This window comes from Schistocerca gregaria, chromosome 1 (assembly GCF_023897955.1).
Source record: "Schistocerca gregaria isolate iqSchGreg1 chromosome 1, iqSchGreg1.2, whole genome shotgun sequence".
NCBI classification, from domain to species: Eukaryota; Metazoa; Arthropoda; class Insecta; order Orthoptera; family Acrididae; genus Schistocerca; species Schistocerca gregaria.
This window is the reverse complement of record NC_064920.1, coordinates 275843894-275864891: the sequence shown is the minus strand read 5'-3', so window position 1 is coordinate 275864891 and position 20998 is coordinate 275843894. Positions and strand designations below refer to the sequence as shown.

The 20998-nt window shown below is 45.2% G+C and overlaps 1 protein-coding gene across 1 annotated transcript in view; it reads right to left on the bottom strand.

Annotated features, from left to right (window-relative positions):
• The window catches only part of LOC126340649 (potassium channel subfamily T member 2), a 1715804-nt gene that overhangs the window by 1440782 nt on the left and 254024 nt on the right, over positions 1 to 20998 (bottom strand). The window contains exon 2 of the mRNA XM_050001706.1: positions 15114 to 17304. The gene's annotated coding sequence lies outside the window, so the exon portion shown is untranslated. The remainder of the gene's footprint in view (positions 1 to 15113; positions 17305 to 20998) is intronic.

The window sequence follows — 20998 nt, the reverse complement described above, 5'->3', positions numbered from 1 at the left end:
CTACAAACGACTGTCTCGCGGTCAGGAAAAGAGGTTCCACAAAAGTGTGCTCTGCTAAAGGTAACGTAGGCAAAAGCGTTACACCGTTACGGTTTGTGTGTTTATCGTAATGACTAACTGTGCAGACAGTGACCCTGCACTGTGGGTCAGTCCTGTTCACCATAGTGCTATATTTTTACATCTTCTGACGTTGCCTATCTTGGCTACAAGTTTTATTTTTATGTTTTGATTGTGTCGTTTAAGGAGACGGATGCATATCGTGATGTTATTATAGATCTAAGGTGTTCAAAAATAAGGACAAATATTTCGATCAAAGACTATTGGATTACACAAGTTCTTAAACACTGTATACAAGGGGTCGAAAAAATATGCAATCACCTAAACATAAGGCATTGCCATGCCTATTATAGTGTAGGAAAACAATTACCATTTAATACAGCTTCCAGTCATGTCGGGACATATAAACGCAGATAAGGTTTAATTTCCAAGGAAGACTCATACATGCCAACAAAACAGTGGCAATTTCAGGTAACGATAATAGAGGTGGATACTGATCAAGCCCCCATTCCAGAAAGTACACCACGAACTCTCAATAATATTAAAACTGCTTCTGTGGTGGGCAAGGGAGTACGACAATTCGTCCCCGTGCTCACAGGAACGTAATTGACAGTGCGAGCTACACTATGTGATCAAAAGTATCCGGACACCTGGCTGAAAATGGCATACAAGTTCGTGCCGCCCTCTATCGGTAATGCTGGGATTCAATATGTTGCTGGCCCATCCTTAGCCTTGATGAAAGCTTCCACTCTCGAGGTCATAAGATCAATCAGGTGTTGGAAAGTTTACTGGGGAATGGCAGCCCACTCTTCACGGAGAGCTGCACTGAGGAGAGGTATCGATGTCGGTGGCTGAGGCCTAGCCCGAATTTGGCGTTTCGAAACATCCGAAAGGTGTTCTATAGGATTTAGTTTAGGATTCGGTGCAGGCCCGTCCATTACAGGGATGTTATTTTCGCGTAACCACGCCACCACAGGCGATGCATTACGAACAGGTGCTTGATCGTGTTGAAGGATGCAATCGTCATCCAAGAATTGCTCTTCAACAATGGGAAGCAAGAAGGTGTTTAAAACATCAATGTAGGCCTGTTCTGTGATAGTGCCACGCAAAACAACAAGGGGTACAAGCCCCTCCATGAAAACCACGACCACACCGTAACACCACCGCTTCCGAATTTTACTGTTGGCACTACACAAGCTGGGAAATGACGTTCACCGGGTATTCGCTATACCTACACCCTACCACCGGATCGCCACATTATGTACCGTGATTCGTCACTTCACACAACGTTTTTACACTCTTGAACCATCCAATGTTTACCCTCCTTACACCAAGCGAGGCGCCGTTTGGCATTTACCAGCCTGATGTGTGGCCTATGAGCAGCCGCTTGACCATGATATCCAAGCTTTCTCACCTCTCGCTTAACTGTCATAGCACTTCCATTGGATCCCGATGCAGTTGGGACTTCCTGTGTGATGGTCTGGATAGATGTCTGCCTATTATACGCTACGACCCTCTTCAACTGTCGGCGGTCTCTGTCAGTCAACACACGATGTCGGCCTGTACGCTTTTGTGCTGTGCGTGTCCATTCATGTTTCCATTTCACTATCACATCGGAAAGAGTGGACCTATGCATGTTTAGTTGTGTGGAAATCTCCCGTACAGACGTATGACAGAAGCGACACACAATCACCTGACCACGTTCGAAGTCCGTGTATTCCACGGGGCGCCCCATTGTGCTCTCTCACCATGTCTAATGACTACTGAGGTTGCTGATATGGAGTATCTGGCAATAGGTGGCAGCACAATGCACCTAATATGAAAGACGTATGTTTTTGGAGGTGTCCGGATACTTTTGATCACATAGCGTATGTGTAACAGTGATCCTGTCATCTTTTAAAAGAAATTTGTACGATGGGATTACAGGTATCTGCTTCAATGATGAGTGGTTTTGGAATTCGAGTTCGTATTGCAATTCCCTGCTTCATGAACACCCTGTGTGTTGTTTCGGTGCTGACAGGACTCGCGAGTTCGATTGCAGTTCTGCAGTAGCTTTCATAGATTTGTGGTCACAGTCCTCTCCAATGACCGTCTGTCACGATTGCAGAGCACGAGTTTCCGTCTGCGTTGTGTCTTAGAGGATGATGTTTTTCCATTTTCCCTGTATACGGTATATGCTTTCGACACGGTGCCTCCTGAAACACCAAAGACTTCGGCTACCTTGGCTGGGGTAAAACCCAACCTGCGAGCACAAAACATTTGCCCACATTCTAATTAACTTAGTTCCGGCATAATGCGATCGCAACGCCTAATAACACTGATCTGACCACAACGGACAATTGCAATGTAATCAGGACGCTGCACATATGCCACTCGTGGTCAATTACAACAGCACCACACGTAGGCTTGGCTACCATCTGAATCTGTGTTCTAGCTTGCGTTTCTCACTACGTTTCCGTATTTTTCTCCAACTCCAGTACACAAAACGGCATCATATGTAAATAATTCAATCTTTCATTCCAGTTTCAAAGGGGACATGAAACATGAGAGGTTATGAGACTTGAAGGGTTCTGTAGCCACACTAAAACCCCAAAGAAACTGGTATATTAATGCGTATTCAAGTACAGAGATATGTAAACAGGCAGAACACGGTGCTGCGGTCTGGCGCAGTTGTTAGATCAGTTACTGCCTCTAGAATGACCGGTTATCAAGATTTCTGTGAGTCTGAAAGTGGTGGTATATTCAGCGTACGAGCGATGAGCACATGGGCACAGCATCTTCGAGGTAGCGATGAAGTTTGAATTTTCTTGTACGGCCATTCCACGAGTATACCGTGAATATCAGGAATCAGGTAAAACATCAGAGCCCCGAAATCGCTGCGGCCGGAAAAGGATCCTGCAAGAACGGCACCAACGACGACTGAAGAGAATCGTTCAACGTGACAGAAGTGCAACCCTTCCGCAAATTCCAGCAGATTTCAATGCTGGGCTATCAGTAAGTGTCAGCATTCAAAGAAACATCATCGATATGGGTTTCCGGAACTGAAAGTGGACCCGTGTACCCTTGACGAGTGTATGGCACAAAGCTTTACGCCTCGCCTCGGTCCGTCAACACCGACATTAGGCTGTTGTTGGCTGGAAACATGTTACGTGGTCGGACGGGTCTCGTTTCAAATTGCATCGAGCGGATGGGCGTTTATGGGTATGGAGGCAACCTGATTAATCCATAGGCCCTGAATGTCACCAGGAGACTGTTCAAGCTGATGGAGGCTGTGTAATGGTTTAGGGTGCGTAAAGTTGGAGTGACACAATTCTGACAGTTGACACGTACGTAAACATCCTGTCATCACTTGCATACATTCATGTGCACTGTGCATTCCGACGGACTTGGGCAGTTCCGGGAAGACGTTGCAACACCCCATACGCCAGAAATGCTACAGACTGGCTTCAGGAATATTCTTCTGAGTTTAAACACCTCCGCTGGCCCCGAACTCCCGAGACATGAACATTATAGAGATTATCTGGGATGTCTTGGAACGTGCTGTTCAGAAAGGATCTCGACCCATCGTAGTCTTAAGGATTCATGGAAAGGCCCCCAGGATTCATGGTGTCAGCTTCCTCCAGATCTACTTCAGACATGAGTCGCGTCAATGCCACGTCGTGTTGCGTCAATTCTGTGTGCTCACGGGGGGCCCTACACGATATTAGGTAGGTGTACAGTTTCCTTGGGTCTTCAGTGTAATTTGACATTTATTACAATCTTCATTCACCTGATTTCAGTACAAAAAGTTTTTTCTATCTATGTCTGCATATGGAAACATTATGTGGGAACCCCTGAACTCGCGACTCTCACAGGTTTGACAGAGGTGGACTTCAGGACATCCTATTGGCAGGCGTCCTCCGGGCGAGATGCGAATAGTGTGCCACTCACCGGGTCAGAGCTAAGTCACTTACAGCAGGAGCAAAAGTGGACCTGCGGTCTCACTTATGGGGCAGCGCGGTTCACACAATAGTGTACTCAAGCACGATGCGAGCCATCAGCGTTAGTAAGACCAAAGGTGGAGCGATTAACAGCTGATCTGAAGAGCAAACAAACATATTGCTGGGAGGCAGCGGAACACCACGCGCTAGCCAATATAACATAGCCTCGAGAATACTCCGGAGAATAGAGACTCTGAGGCTTCCGTGGGAATGCAGACCATTAAAACTTTCCGTTCCTGTTTCCAGAAATCATACCAGAGGATGGACGACCGCCAACCGACAAGAATCGGGCCATACGCTCGGTGCTTCGTGAACAAGTTGCTGATTTCTGGGTTTATAGTTATCATTCTGGTGGAAGGCAATAGTTCATTGTAATTCGCCGTAATGGGAGGATTGTTTCGCGGCTGCCCTATGATTGGCCGCCAGGGAGGGGCGTGAGCGCTGCACCAGTTTTTGATGGGTAGCCAGACAGGAGTACTAGCAGTATTACCCCTGGACGACGAGTAACTTGATCATTCGCATTTTGAATCTCTATTTTGTTTTCGGAACGGCATCTGCTACGACGGAGCGCAGAGTCTGCAAGCACCGTCTCTGTACGGACAATCCCGCGCACGCCTCATGTGACACTCAGGGGACTTCCGAGGCGCATCGTCGACCGCCACGCGTACTGTCCAACGCTTGTAAGACGACATTGCAATGCGAGAGATCGGAGCACAAGAGTGGAACTGTTTGGAGATGGATCATTTGGTTAGATCGGTTAAATTCAAGGCGATTCCTAGTAGCGATGCAGTTTGCAAGCTCAGAGACGTAGCACGAGCATTAACGAGTCGAATAGTCATCCAAGTCACTAAATAATGATGGAGGTAAGCCCGAAGTTTTGTTCTTAAACGTAGTTGTCTTTTTCCATAACATCCAAACTGTGGGTTTTGTCCTCTGGTTGTTCTGTACACAGCTGTCGATTTATATATTTTAATGTAGTGGTATATGTTTAGTGATTGACTGACATGTTGATAATTGGGGAGAAGAGGAGCTTGTAGCACAACTTGACTAGAAGAAGGGATCGGTTGGTAGGACATGTTCTGGAACATCGAGGGATCACCAGTTTAGTATTGGAGGGCAGCGTGGAGGGTAAAAGTCGTAGAGGGAGACCAAGAGAAGAATACACTAAGCAGATTCGGAAGGATGTAGATTGCAGTAGGTACTGGGAGATGCAGAAGCTTGCACAGGATAGAGTAGCATGGAGAGCTGCATCAAACCAGTCTCAGGGCTGAAGACCACAACAACAACAACAACAATGTGTTTATTAAGTGTCCACCGACTTCCACTAGTGGCGACTCGGTATTATTCTGTTTTAATTCATCTTTGTTTCATTGTCAAATCACTAATTTTACTTATTTTTTACTGATTAAATTATGTCTAGCCAGATCTATTAATTTAATGTAGTAGTTGTACGGGAAACCTGTCTACATTGAATGCAAAGGGTTCTTTCACCTTCAGCTAGCAATTACGGCCACGATTAAATCTAGTAGGATAACAGGAATTTCGTTCATGCGCACCGTTGATTCACCAAGGTGATTGATGGTTTCATCGGGGCTCCTTGCAGCACTTGATCTGGCGTGACAGGGGAAAGAGCACGTTACCTTGTCAGCACAGCAGCACTCGAAGGGCCGATCATCAGCTGCAAAATACCGGCTTCTTGCGATGTCTTTGTGATTAAGTGACTCTGCATCAATATGACTGTCTTTATCAAGTACTCAAAATGTTGACATTAAGCAGTGGCGAACAGATTCTGCACGTTGATTCTCATCTGGAGTTATCGTAGAACAGTTGTCTGTTGTGCAGAATTGAATGTCTTCGTTAATAATCGGTATTTTCTTGTAGCCTCCAGGATTTAATTCTAACTTTATGTAAACGTCCGTATTATCAACTGCGGAGAGCATAAACATAATTTCGTGTTTTCTGAACGACCAGTTCACTGATCTCCAAACGTTCTGCTATGGCGGTTTGTAATTATCTGTGCGGGATGTGTGAGACATGACTTACGTTTTTACCACATGGTATGCCCAATGGGATGCCTTCCAGTTTGCTGTGCTAGCACATTTGTTACGAACTGTAGATGTTCGTGGCTACCCATAGCCGCACCAATATAACAGCGACCAATGACACGATTGTTGACAGGCCGGCACCACTCGTTTGCAGCCCAAGGTCGTCGCCTGTCCACTTCCCTCACACAGTGTGGAACGTCAGCTGCTCAGTAGCGCATACCGCATATTTTCACATATTCTGTAAGCAATGATAAATCCGCAAACAAAACCTAACATAAAATCACCACATCAGTTTGCACTTTCTGTCGGCATCATTTGAAGAACGGTAGCTGATTTAGAAAGTCACTGGCGTGAATCTGTGACTGGAGGAAAACGTGAAAAGAACTTACGGGTTTGCTGCCGGGTGACGTCGTCGAACACCGACGACGTCACCTGGCAGCAAACCCGTAAATTATTTGAACATTCAATTCGCCGGAAAAAGTTAAGGTTTCACAATTTGGAATGTGTTATCTGAGGAACATCCTTTCACTGATCCCACTAGCACATTTTAGCTGCCTTATAGCAACATGTGTATTGGGCAATATCTTCGCTTATGTGTTTGTTTCATTTCTCTTTTCAGTCAGTGCTCTTTTACATTGACTGACTGTTCTATCTGGAATATTTTGTACGTTGTGAATGTAAACACACACGACAATGGTGTTATAATATACATATCTATTATTTTACGAACCGGTTTCGGCTGTTACGTCGTCATCAAGTACGAAGCTAAATGCATCTGGAACCAATACTAATAGATTGCTAAGTATCTCAGTTGGTTTCCAAAGATGATAATTGTTAGTGTATGGTTCAGGACTAAATAGAAAGAGATTTCTTCTTCAATGAAAATGATATGCAAATTTATTGAACTTAGATGAAACATGTAACACATTAAATAATGAAGTTTTTACTCGTAATAACGATGGTGGAGATAGCCATCGAAAGATTGAGTATTTTACGCTAACTGACGAGGCTTTAAACCCGAGGAGATTTTATTCAGAGTACAACAACGCTAATGATAACAAACTAAACTAAATTATAAACATAAGTGATATGTTCCAAGGAGCGGCTAAACAAATAATCCTAACTTTAACAGGTCCAGTATTACGAAAAGGTAAGATATACAAGAGTGCTTAAGCTGAAACGTGAAATAGTCGTGATTACACAAAGTAAAAATTTTTAATAGCGCTACGAAAGATACTGAGGGGCTGGAACGATATGGACAACCCTCAGTATAGAACCGCACCGTTGCTGCGACTTCCGCTATAAATAAAAAACTATATCCAGTTTTTCGACTGTATTGTCAAAGTCTGAATAGCTTTACGGGCGCGTTACTGAACACTACAGCAGCGGAGAACAGATTGATTCACTTCAGCGGTAGACGTGTGTGAAACCCGTTTCCCCACCTTCATAGGTTTTTAGCTGCAAATTATTTTTCTTGTCAGTTGCTTCCTTGTACAGCCGTAAGTGCATGAAAACGTTGCACTGCGTCCACAGTAATTTCCTGCCCGAAAGTTTTGTAAGATATACAACGGCCACTGAAGGCAGAAATTGCATCCAACACACCAATATACTCTGTATTGAATCTTTGTTAAGGAATTTTGTTTTATAGCAGAATTCCCATATAACTGCACTGAATAGTTCACTTGCGTTCTGAACTACGCATAACTCAAACTGTGAATCCAAAGAAATAAATGAAGAATAAAAGATACGACGTTCAAATTGGAAATTGAGCCTGATTGACGAAAACAGCGGCAATCGATTTCATCTGCAGGAAGGAATCAGGCCCGTGTTCTTTAATATGCCAAGGGTATTTTTCTTCTTGCTCACTTTGTGGGTTGGAAAACGATAACCGCCTAATACTACGAAACTTTTCTAGACTACCCGTACAGAAAAGCATTTCGGAATAGGCCTAGATCATAACAAAAGAAGAAAATTATCTATTATCAGAACAATTCACCTGTCCACAAAAATGCTTTGGCAATGAAAAACCTGACAGAATTGTGGTACAGTTTATTGGAGCACACACACTATTCACTTAGATATAGCATGTCCACCTATTTTACTGTGTCAAGGAGGATGTGAGTGTCAGGAGGAAGACCTGATCAGATACTTCGCCGGTGACCTCGTTAAGCAGAGCCTTTCATTGGTAGAACGAGAAAACCTTCCTGCTGCAGTAAGACATTCAAGAGATTTTGGCTTGACACCCAAAGTGGCAGCAGAGGGGATGAAATTATAGGAGTGGAACGAATTTGGGGTGTATGTAATAGGTTGTTACGAAACAGCACAATCTGATCTGAAAGATCGTTTCTTACAAACAGTTTATCTCTGTGTCAATTCTTCTGGGCTGTTGACTGCATTGCCAATCTATAAAAATGTCCGATGTTTCGGCCGCTATTGCAAGTGGTCTTCCTCAGGGATTTGTGCTGAGCGTTGTCCTTAATGCTGAAAAACTGAACTTTCGGTATTTTGTTTGATTATCAGGTCTTCCTGATCACCATGTCTAGAGATTACATATTCATGGACATTTTATACTTATTAGCCATTCACGCTTTACAAAGGTTACTTCATTCAAAATATACTTTTAGTACTTTGTGATCCGTATTTCGCTACCATGTTCGTAGTCCAATTTCTTCACGGCCATCTCTCCTCACTCAGTACGTTGTTCTACGGTATCGCAACACTTCGTGTACTGAGTATCGCATCACTCCAAGTCGACGGATGTGTTAATATCGTTCAGAAGAGATATGAAAAACATGAAAATTCTCCAGAATCTTTCGATATTTTAAGAAGTAGACTGTTTTAATAGCTTAAGATGCTGAATTTTTACTTTGTTTAGTCTATTACAACCCACCAATTTCTTACTTAATGGTGCAAAGGAAAATAAGACCTATGTTTTAAAAAATCTTTCATTTAAGAAAAAAAATTGTTTGTTGGAAAGAAAAGCGATTGATGGAATTCAAAGTCTTGTTATAGCTAGTTTCACTAAATCGCTAATTTACAATGTAGCAGTATGTTAAAAACGTAAGCAAATTCGAATGTATCTAAGGATCAGAATTTTAGTACATACTTTAATTGAGAACAACTCGTGCACATTACTAAACACAACAGACCATGCACCATGCTCTACGAAGGAGAATACAAGCACCGTCGCCATAAAAGTATATGATTTTCTTTAAGCGGTCTTTCACCAGGAAGCGAGTAAAGTTAACTGCATAACAGTTAAGCATGATCTACTACCAGCAGGGATTCTCCACCCGTGAGAGCTTCTAGAAAGAAGATAAAGAGGCGATGTCCATCATGTGTGCATTATAGTATTGTGTGAAGAGTTTGCAAATTGATTTGTGCAACAGTGTTTATTGATACTGTGTTGATAGTAATATCAAATAAAAACGAAGTTGTTAAAGAGGAAAAATCGTGAAGGAAATAATCAGTTACACTAAAATTTGATTTGTGTTATTCGGTAAGTGTAATAATCAGGACTGGCTAAGCGACAATAAACCACCAGTAAGTACTGTCCGCTGCTGAAACATAATCGCCATGAGTCATACATTCAAAGTGAGGAAAATACCAAGCAATATTCAATGTTTTTCAACTGGCGTAATACGTGTTTTATTCGTTTATAATTTGCGAAAACCATCCACCGCGTGGAAAGGAGTCATACTTTGCAGAGCAAGAAAACCCTTTCCAATTAGGCGGCTTGATCTACGCGTAAGGGTTTCCAAGCGAAGAGTACAGTATGACGATTTCTAACTCGATTGCCTTCAATATATTTCTAGAGAAAGGAACATTGTAGCGAATTGTTTGCGTGGGTTCATATGAAGATTTCAAGCCATTACTGTGGTAACTACTCGTGAGTAGTACAAGGAAACAAACTGTAGCAGCTATTATTATTATTAAATTTTCGTCTATCACTTTGACATTTAGTTACCTAGAAACCTAGGCAACTAATTAGTTTATTTGCAATCTGCCAGGCTTCGAAGTCTCTAAGTGCATATTCAGCACCTCCCGTTTCCAAGTCAGAATAATTATCAACATCATGCATGCAGTTAACAGGACAAAATGTAACAATTTGTTTTGTAAGGAGCGAATAATTCCTAAACATAGATTGTAGCTATTGAATGGGGATACAGATGAGTCAGAAATTGGAATATCATTCCCGAAGCACGATTTACACTCCTGGAAATGAAAAAAAGAACACATTGACAACGGTGTGTCAGACCCACCATACTTGCTCCGGACACTGTGAGAGGGCTGTACAAGCAATGATCACACGCACGGCACAGCGGACACACCAGGAACCGCGGTGTTGGCCGTCGAATGGCGCTAGCTGCGCAGCGTTTGTGCACCGCCGCCGTCAGTGTCAGCCAGTTTGCCGTGGCATACGGAGCTCCATCGCAGTCTTTAACACTGGTAGCATGCCGCGACAGCGTGGACGTGAACCGTATGTGCAGTTGACGGACTTTGAGCGAGGGCGTATAGTGGGCATGCGGGAGGCCGGGTGGACGTACCGCCGAATTGCTCAACACGTGGGGCGTGAGGTCTCCATAGTACATCTTTGTTGTCGCCAGTGGTCGGCGGAAGGTGCACGTGCCCGTCGACCTGGGACCAGACCGCAGCGACGCACGGATGCACGCCAAAACCGTAGGATCCTACGCAGTGCTGTAGGGGACCGCACCGCCACTTCCCAACAAATTAGGGACACTGTTGCTCCTGGGGTATCGGCGAGGACCATTCGCAACCGTCTCCATGAAGCTGGGCTACGGTCCCGCACACCGTTAGGCCGTCTTCCGCTCACGCCCCAATATCGTGCAGCCCGCCTCCAGTGGTGTCGCGACAGGCGTGAATGAAGGGACGAATGGAGACGTGTCGTCTTCAGCGATGAGAGTCGCTTCTGCCTTGGTGCCAATGATGGTCGTATGCGTGTTTGGCGCCGTGCAGGTGAGCGCCACAATCAGGACTGCATACGACCGAGGCACACAGGGCCAACACCCGGCATCGTGGTGTGGGGAGCGATCTCCTACACTGGCCGTACACCTCTGGTGATCGTCGAGGGGACACTGAATAGTGCACGGTACATCCAAACCGTCATCGAACCCATCGTTCTACCATTCCTAGACCGGCAAGGGAACTTGCTGTTCCAACAGGACAATGCACGTCCGCATGTATCCGTGCCACCCAACGTGCTCTAGAAGGTTTCAGTCAACTACCCTGGCCAGCAAGATCTCCGGATCTGTCCCCCATTGAGCATGTTTGTGACTGGATGAAGCGTCGTCTCACGCGGTCTGCACGTCCAGCACGAACACTGGTCCAACTGAGGCGCCAGGTGGAAATGGCATGGCAAGCCGTTCCACAGGACTATATCCAGCATCTCTACGATCGTCTCCATGGGAGAATAGCAGCCTGCATTGCTGCGAAAGGTGGATATACACTGTACTAGTGCCGACATTGTGCATGCTCTATTGCCTGTGTCTATGTGCCTGTGGTTCTGTCAGTGTGATCATGTGATGTATCTGACCCCAGGAATGTGTCAATAAAGTTTCCCATTCCTGGGACAATGAATTCACGGTGTTCTTATTTGAATTTCCAGGAGTGTAATAATTGAATTTGTAACATGACTTGTGTCTATGAAGCAGAATCATGATATCAGAGACAACTGTTCCGATTTTCTTGATTAGTCTCTAGCTGCACAACTGCTTCCCACCAATCATATGTTTCCCCTACACATTATCTCGTTGCTGAAAGTCAAAGCTATAGTGGTGATCGGAGTTGCTACTTATCACGGGTTTTTCGGCTGCTGGATATTTTAGGAATTAGTAACTGCTTCTTCTCCAGCAATACGCAAAACGACAGCCCTGTAGAATCGAAAACGTGTTTGATATCTATCTTTACGTGGTTTGTCTTTCGTCTCAGCTTTAGTCTTCTGGTATATCTGCTACTTTCCGTGATTTAATCAAATTACAAGGATTGAACGATGCACAACAGACGCCATCGCAATGTCTGCTTATTCGGAACACTTTACGTTCAAGACGTAATCCAGCAACGTTGTAGTTGAGTGGTTGTTACCCTGACGACTTTTGTGACGAATATCGTCTCGTCCAACTATCAGGTGAGAAATGAGGCAATTTGTATTTATTGTTCATTATCTCTTTTCGACTGGCATTAGCCCATGGGGCACGTAAGAGAAAAAGAGAGGACTCTGTACTACAAATCTAGAACTTGTATAAAGTAGAACATTGTGAATTTTAACATTTTTACGAGGGAACTAAATGTTTATAGAAGTTAACGGTTTGCGGCCAATCGCTCGCTACCTACTCGTGAGTGGGATACGCATAGCGCACTGGTAAACTGCGGGATGGGGAATGTGTTCTTCACTCTTCGATGGCTCGCCTGAAGATGGTGGGCAAATACCAAGTCGAAATATCGTGTATTGTAGTTAACGACGAGCCGCATTAAGTCCGAAAATTCTTTTAAGCACAAATTGTAATCACGCAGACACATCCGACATTGCATTACTAATGAAAAAACTTATTTCCTGCGTTAATCACGTTTATATTTTAAAATTATAGGTTTCATAAATAAAAACAAAACAGGAAAAGGACGTTTACATTTTTTTTTATCTATGACACAAAAAGATTGTGCTGTGTAACACCGAATAATGAATTTGGACACAATAACGTTGAATGTGCTTGCTAACTACAGGGTGTTTCAAAAATGACCGGTATATTTGAAACGGCAATAAAAACTAAACGAGCAGCGATAGAAATACATCGTTTGTTGCAATATGCTTGGGACAACAGTACATTTTCAGGCGGACAAACTTCCGAAATTACAGTAGTTACAATTTTAAACAACAGATGGCGCTGCAAGTGATGTTAAAGATATAGAAGACAACGCAGTCTATGGGTGCGCCATTCTGTACGTCGTCATTCTGCTGTAAGCGTGTGCTGTTCACAACGTGCAAGTGTGCTGTGGACAACATGGTTTATTCCTTAGAACAGAGGATTTTTCTGGTGTTGGAATTCCACCGCCTAGAACACAGTGTTGTTGCAACAAGACGAAGTTTTCAACGGAGGTTTAATGTAACCAAAGGACCGAAAAGCGATACAATAAAGGATCTGTTTGAAAAATTTCAACGGACTGGGAACGTGATGGATGAACGTGCTGGAATGGTAGGGCGACCGCGTACGGCAACCACAGAGGGCAACGCGCAGCTAGTGCAGCAGGTGATCCAACAGCGGCCTCGGGTTTCCGTTCGCCGTGTTGCAGCTGCGGTCCAAATGACGCCAACGTCCACGTATCGTCTCATGCGCCAGAGTTTACACCTCTATCCATACAAAATTCAAACGCGGCAACCCCTCAGCGCCGCTACCATTGCTGCACGAGAGACATTCGCTAACGATATAGTGCACAGGATTGATGACGGCGATATGGATGTGGGCAGCATTTGGTTTGCTGACGAAGCTTATTTTTACCTGGACGGCTTCGTCAATAAACAGAACTGGCGCATATGGGGAACCGAAAAGCCCCATGTTGCAGTCCCATCGTCCCTGCATCCTCAAAAAGTACTGGTCTGGGCCGCCATTTCTTCCAAAGGAATCATTGGCCCATTTTTCAGATCCGAAACGATTACTGCATCACGCTATCTGGATATTCTTCGTGAATTTGTGGCGGTACAAACTGCCTTAGACGACACTGCGAACACCTCGTGGTTTATGCAAGATGGTGCCCGGCCAAGTCGCACGGCCAACGTCTTCAATTTCCTGAATGAATATTTCGATGATCGTGTGATTGCTTTGGGCTATTCGAAACATACAGAAGGCGGCGTGGATTGGCCTCCCTATTCGCCAGACATGAACCCCTGTGACTTCTTTCTGTGGGGACACTTGAAAGACCAGGTGTACCGCCAGAATCCAGAAACAATTGAACAGCTGAAGCAGTACATCTCATCTGCATGTGAAGCCATTCCGCCAGACACGTTGTCAAAGGTTTCGGGTAATTTCATTCAGAGACTACGCCACATTATTGCTACGCGTGGTGGATATGTACTATAGAGTTTCCCAGACCGCAGCGCCATCTGTTGTTGACAATTGTAACAACTGTAATTTCGAAAGTTTGTCTGCCTGAAAATGTACTATTGTCCCAAGCATATTGCAACAAACGGTGTATTTCTATCGCTGCTCGTTTAGTTTGTATTGCCGTTTCAAATATACCGGTCATTTTTTAAACACCCTGTATGTTGTTATTTGCACAGTTGCACGCAATAGCAGTCAAAACGAGTTTCGACAGCATCCCTGTCACCAAAATTTCAGTTATACTTTTCAACTGCTAAGCTATTTAGAACATTTCGGCGACGTTGTTATTCAGAACAGCTTTTTATTGTATGTTCCGTCTGGTGTATTTCAGTAATGAACGCACAATGTACACTCACTTTTTAAGTCTCGAATTTTTCAACACGCGAACCACAGTACCAACGAAAACTTCATTATGACGTACGAGCACTAGAACAGGCAGGATATTAGATGCCATTTCAAGCAAACACAAGCGAATGTAATTTTGTGGCTACAATGTTTTTGAGTGAGGCCGCACGTTGCAACCCCAAATTAGCTGTGATTTTACTGATCACTGCTGTGAACCTGTCGAGCAAGAGGGTATTTTCCACGGATCGTGCGCGATATTTGTGTGTGTGTGTGTGTGTGTGTGTGTGTGTGTGTGTGTGTGTGTGTGTGTGTGTGTGTATGTGTGTGTGTGTGTGCGTGTGTGTGCGTGTGCGTGTGTGTGTTTTACTTGCAATTGATTAAACTGTCTGTGCAAATGAAAAGCCTTGGTTTCAAGAAGATAAAAGGGAAGAGAACGAAAGAAGTGAGAAAGGAACAGTACAACACCTACTACTTACACATGACTGGAAACACAGTTAGCAGGTAGGTGTCTACACGAACGAGCGACATTGAAGGATGTGGAGCAGGCAAGCAGGTCGTGGAGGCTGGCGACAGACCTGTAGTGCCGGCTGCTGCCTACGTCACACAGACACTTGCTGGAGCCTCCGCCTTCTCAGCCGCCGCCGGTGGTCGCTGGTAATAGCTGCTACTCGCAGAGTGCGTCGCTTCGTCTGCTGCGGTTGTTCAGCTGGGTTGGAGAAACTGGAGAACGTCGACGACGGAATATCAGCAGCACACTCTCCACGGCGATTGAACTGGAGTGTTCTAGCTGAAGCGCTGACGAGGTCTGCACTGTGGTGATGAGCACTAAGAAGACGACTTTCTTGGTTTATAGACTTTTATTCTGCAGGGTTTGGTAATTAATTCTGTACACGGAATCTGTACGCAAAACAGAAAACTCTACGTGCATAAAATCTCTTGTATCTTGTAATCCACTCTTATGGATCCATGTAAAAATGTTCTAGAAATGGGAAATGGTATCCACTAAAAATCACTTTTCTTCCAATCTTCGGCTCTTTATTTACCTATAATTTACTTAAACGAGACAAGGCTATTTCCATACGGAGTAAAAAAGCTGCTCCTTTCACAAGAAGGTTTGCATACGAAGGAAGTATTCAGAGACGTTTCCATTCCAAATCGAGCTTTTGAATTCAAGCTCTTGTTGGTACCTCTTGCTCCGATTGTATAGCAATGACAGAAATCTCTCACTATTATATATGTTATCCGCCGCGTTGAATAAGGAAATCAGCACACCCGTCGGTCCTTTATAAAGTGTAAAAAGTATTAGTAATGGACGCCTATATTCCTTAGAAAGAGTAGCAAAACGCTGTAAGGGCACGAAATTAACGTCCGTGTTGCCCTTTCATGTACTTCCACTTAAAGTCTTAAAAAAATTAGACGTTCAATAATGTTCGCCACCAAAATCAATCTTTCAGTCACTGAATTAATAGTAAATCGCAAAGGTAGACGTTCTTGGCAGCGAAGTTTGGTTACAATGTTTCAGATCTTCCGTTACTGAATCAATGAAACATGAATTGACATAGAACGAAGGTTGAACATCTTTCCACTTACGGTGTCGTTAATCAGCAAAATGTATCACCGCTGCAGAAAATGTATACTTCTATTAAATTATGCTTTTCGGAAATTTTGCGGTAAAAATTCAACTTGCTCTACGGATCATCACATTTGGGATCTTAATTTCTGATACTGTACTCTCCTCCGATAGTATTTCACGAAAATAGCTTTTCTAGAAGATTTATAAAAAGCTGAATCATAATATTTCAAATAACTGTCAGATTTTCTTCAAAAAGAATATTTTGGCTCCAAAATAGTGTTATACTTTGTGATCAAGAGAGCTGGAGAAAAATATTACGTTAATTTATGACTCCTCTGTCTGTAATATAAATCACCGCTCGTATCAGAATTCACATCCGGCACTGCATTCTGTTAGGTCAGTATTTCGTTAAAATATCTTCTCTACAAGACCTCCAAAATCTTTCTCAGAAATTTTGAAAAATAGTTGTTGAGTATCCTTAGCAAGTGAATTTTGCTGCTCCAAAATAGCTTCTGGTCCTGAAAGTTGGGAAAAAATATTTTTCTTATGTCCAAGTGTGATTTCTTCTGTTTCGAAGATTCTAAAAGCACGAAAAATAGCAGCTTTGAACGAGGAGCTAAGCGATGAATTGTCTAAAGTCTTCCTAAAATAGACGTCTGTCCTTCTGGTCAAGGTACTCCTTCCTCTTCTCGGTTGCTTGTAGAAAAGACGCTAAACAGTCACGTACAAAATATTTCTTTTGACTGGTTCAGTGGGCTCCTGGTCTCATACTTGGTCCAAGTTTCGAGATGAGTCCGCTTGTGGCCTCTGAAGGTTTGCAGTGTGGAATGCTACTGTCAACACAGAGCCGCAGTTGAAAACCACGCTGTCGGCGCGCCCATCTTTTTTATCAGTTTGCGTGGTTCCGTGTATAACCAGACAGATTGCGTGATGAGTAAAATTCTCTGCTCATACAGCCAACAGCCGCTTCAGATTCGTATTGACTCAGTTTTGTCAGTGCACAGCGGACGTTTTGCTGTGGCCTCCAATGGCGCGTGCACGACTGACAGTGGAGCTATTTCAGAAAGTGACGCATCCGCGGACTTGCTGCACTCTGAATGTTGGCGGGCCTGAGAGGGCTCTAGGCAGGTAGAATTCGGCGCGTTGAGTCCGTCGTCCTGGACACGGCGGCTCTTCGACCGCCAGGCTGTCATCTGGAACCAGAGCAACAATGTCAACATTTCCGAGAATTTCATCTCTCTCGTACACACACAAGCAGAGGGGGCGCGTCGAAATTTTCCGCCCGCTGGCTGCTGGCTCGGGCAAAGCGGTGGCGATGCAAATTCTATGCAAATACCGTTCCCCGTGTGAGAGGGACTCTCCCAACGAAAATGAAATTTTTGACAGAGGCGCAATACGCTGATACGCGGGATGTGCCGGTACAAACAAACGTCTACGCTAACCGATTTAGCAAGTAAGGATCTCCCATATGTTGAACAAAATGAAAAAAACAATAAAGTTCACTACCTCCTCCTTGAACTTCATTAAACGATTAGGTTTCCGGCAGAAAACTGCCTGACAGGAAGAGAGACGCTCCCGCTCGGATGGTGGTAAGTTCCTGTGGGAGCAAACTGCTAAGATCATCAGTCCCTAGGCTTATGCACAACTAAAACCTGACATAAACTGACTAACGCTAAGGACAACACACACACACACACACACACACACACACACACACACACACACACACACAACCATGCCCGTGGGAAGGCTCGAACCTCCGACGGGGTGAGCCGCGCGAACCGTGCGGTCTGATGTCTATGTACACTCCTGGAAATTGAAATAAGAACATCGTGAATTCATTGTCCCAGGAAGGGGAAACTTTATTGACACATTCCTTGGGTCAGATACATCACATGATCACACTGACAGAACCACAGGCACATAGACACAGGCAACAGAGCAAGCACAATGTCGGCACTAGTACAGTGTATATCCACCTTTCGCAGCACTGCAGGCTGTTATTCTCCAATGGAGACGATCGTAGAGATGCTGGATATAGTCCTGTGGAACGGCTTGCCATGCCATTTCCACCTGGCGCCTCAGTTGGACTAGCGTTCGTGCTGGACGTGCAGACCGCGTGAGACGACGCTTCATCCAGTCCCAAACATGCTCAATGGGGGACAGATCCGGAGATCTTGCTGGCCAGGGTAGTTGACTTACACCTTCTAGAGCACGTTGGGTGGCACGGGATACATGCGGACGTGCATTGTCCTGTTTGAACAGCAAGTTCCCTTGCCGGTCTAGGAATGGTAGAACGATGGGTTCGATGACGGTGTGGATGTACCGTGCACTATTCAGTGTCCCCTCGACGATCACCAGAGGTGTACGGCCAGTGTAGGAGATCGCTCCCCACACCATGATGCCGGGTGTTGGCCCTGTGTGCCTCGGTCGTATGCAGTCCTGATTGTGGCGCTCACCTGCACGGCGCCAAACACGCATACGACCATCATTGGCACCAAGGCAGAAGCGACTCTCATCGCTGAAGACGACACGTCTCCATTCGTCCCTCCATTCACGCCAGTCGCGACACCACTGGAGGCGGGCTGCACGATGTTGGGGCGTGAGCGGAAGACGGCCTAACGGTGTGCGGGACCGTAGCCCAGCTTCATGGAGACGTTTGCGAATGGTCCTCGCCGATACCGCAGGAGCAACAGTGTCCCTAATTTGCTGGGAAGTGGGTGGCGGTGCGGTCCCCTACGGCACTGCGTAGGATCCTACGGTCTTGGCGTGCATCCGTGCGTCGCTTTGGTCCGGTCCCAGGTCGACGGGCACGTGCACCTTCCGCCGACCACTGGCGACAACATCGATGTACTGTGGAGACCTCACGCCCCACGTGTTGAGCAATTCGGCGGTACGTCCACCCGGCCTCCCGCATGCCCACTATACGCCCTCGCTCAAAGTCCGTCAACTGCACATACGGTTCACGTCCACGCTGTCGCGGCATGCTACCAGTGTTAAAGACTGCGATGGAGCTCCGTATGCCACGGCAAACTGGCTGACGCTGACGGCGGCGGTGCACAAATGCTGCGCAGCTAGCGCCATTCGACGGCCAACACCGCGGTTCCTGGTGTGTCCGCTGTGCTGTGCGTGTGATCATTGCTTCTACAGCCCTCTCGCAGTGTCCGGAGCAAGTATGGTGGGTCTGACACACCTGTGTCAATGTGTTCTTTTTTCCATTTCCAGGAGTGTAACTTGGTGCCCGTAAACACCATCGGCGAATATGTAAATGATTAATAGATGGAATTTTCTGTGGAAGGTAGAACGGCCACCAGAGAGCAAGAGCGTTTCTCGTGTTCGTAGGGTTTGTTAGATGTTGGGGGAAAACTGTGATTGACACGGAGACAACGCGTACTTGGGTCAGAGCGATATGAGCAAATGGAAGGGTCGTAATTGTGGGTCTCCAATTGGCCGGCTGGTCGAATCGTTCAATATTTAGCTTTACAGGGCATTCGGATGTGACAGTGACCTGATGTCGGACAACACGGAAATGTGAGAACAAGCATTCTCGTGGGTACTGTTCCAGTTGATCCCAGCTCAACAATACAAGGGGAGATAAATGTATTGTCCACCAAACACCTCGTAACCCCTTCACATCAGCGGCGGCCATACAAGTAGTGGACGCCCTCCAACATTCTGTGTCATGAAATGATAAAGAAATGGACACCCTAGATTGAGACAGGCGTTGATATACTTCACTGGGGACATGTTGAAAATGTGTGCCCCGACCGGGACTCGAACCCGGGATCTCCTACTTACGTGACAGACGCTCTATCCTTCTGAGCCGCGGAGGGCACAGAGGATAGTGCGCCTGCAGGGACTTAGCGCTTGCACGCTCCCCGTGAGACCCACATTCCCAACACGTCCACATCACTACATTCGTAGTGCGCCTAATAGATGTTTGCTCATCATACTCATGTGGGTCTCACGGGGAGCGTGCAAGCGCTAAGTCCCTGCAGGCGCACTATCCTCTGTGCCCTCGGTGTGGAATGGCGTGCGGGATTTGGTTACATTTTTCTTTCTTTATCATCTATCATCACACTATTAGTTTCAAATTCTATTTCGTAGTGTAGAAGGAACTCTTATTCTGTTGTCTCCACGGATGTACATTCCAATTTTGTTTGTCGTAACTGAAAGACGCCTTTTTCCATACAAAAAAAAAAAAAATAAAAAAATAAAGAAAAACAAAAAGATTGGCAGAGAAAATAATAAAAAAAGATGGTAGAAAAAAAGTAAATGCTATAGTGTGTTCATATGAGGCAATTAAAAAAAAAGTGGTCAGTGCGTCAGACTATCAATCCAAAGGGCCCGGGTTCGATTCTCGGCTGGGTCGGAGATTTTCTCCGCTCAGGGACTGGGTGTTGTGCTGTCCTAATCATCATCATTTCAACCCCATCGACGCGCAAGTTGCCGAAGTGGCGTCAAATCAGAAGACTTGCACCAGGCGAGCGGTCTACCCGACGGGAGGCCCCTTGTCACACGACATTTCATTTTCACTTCTAGTATAATATATTTGTCCACTGAATACCCGTTTATCATCTGCATTTCTTCAAAAAATAGAGCGTCTGCCATGTAAACAGAAGATCCTGGGTTCGAGTCCTGGTCGGGGCACACATTTTCAATATGTCCCCAATGAAGCATATCAACGGCGGTTTGCAGCTGGGGTGTCCATTTAATTACCATTTCATTTCTAGCAAAGATGCATGGTCATCAACGGTAACTGTTCTTTCGGGAACAGATACTGCTAGGGACGTGATGTCCCGGATTACGCAACCCCCGGTCGAGTCCTCCTTCGCGCATGGATGTGTGTGTATTGTCCTTAGCGTAAGTTAAATAGTGAGTACGCCT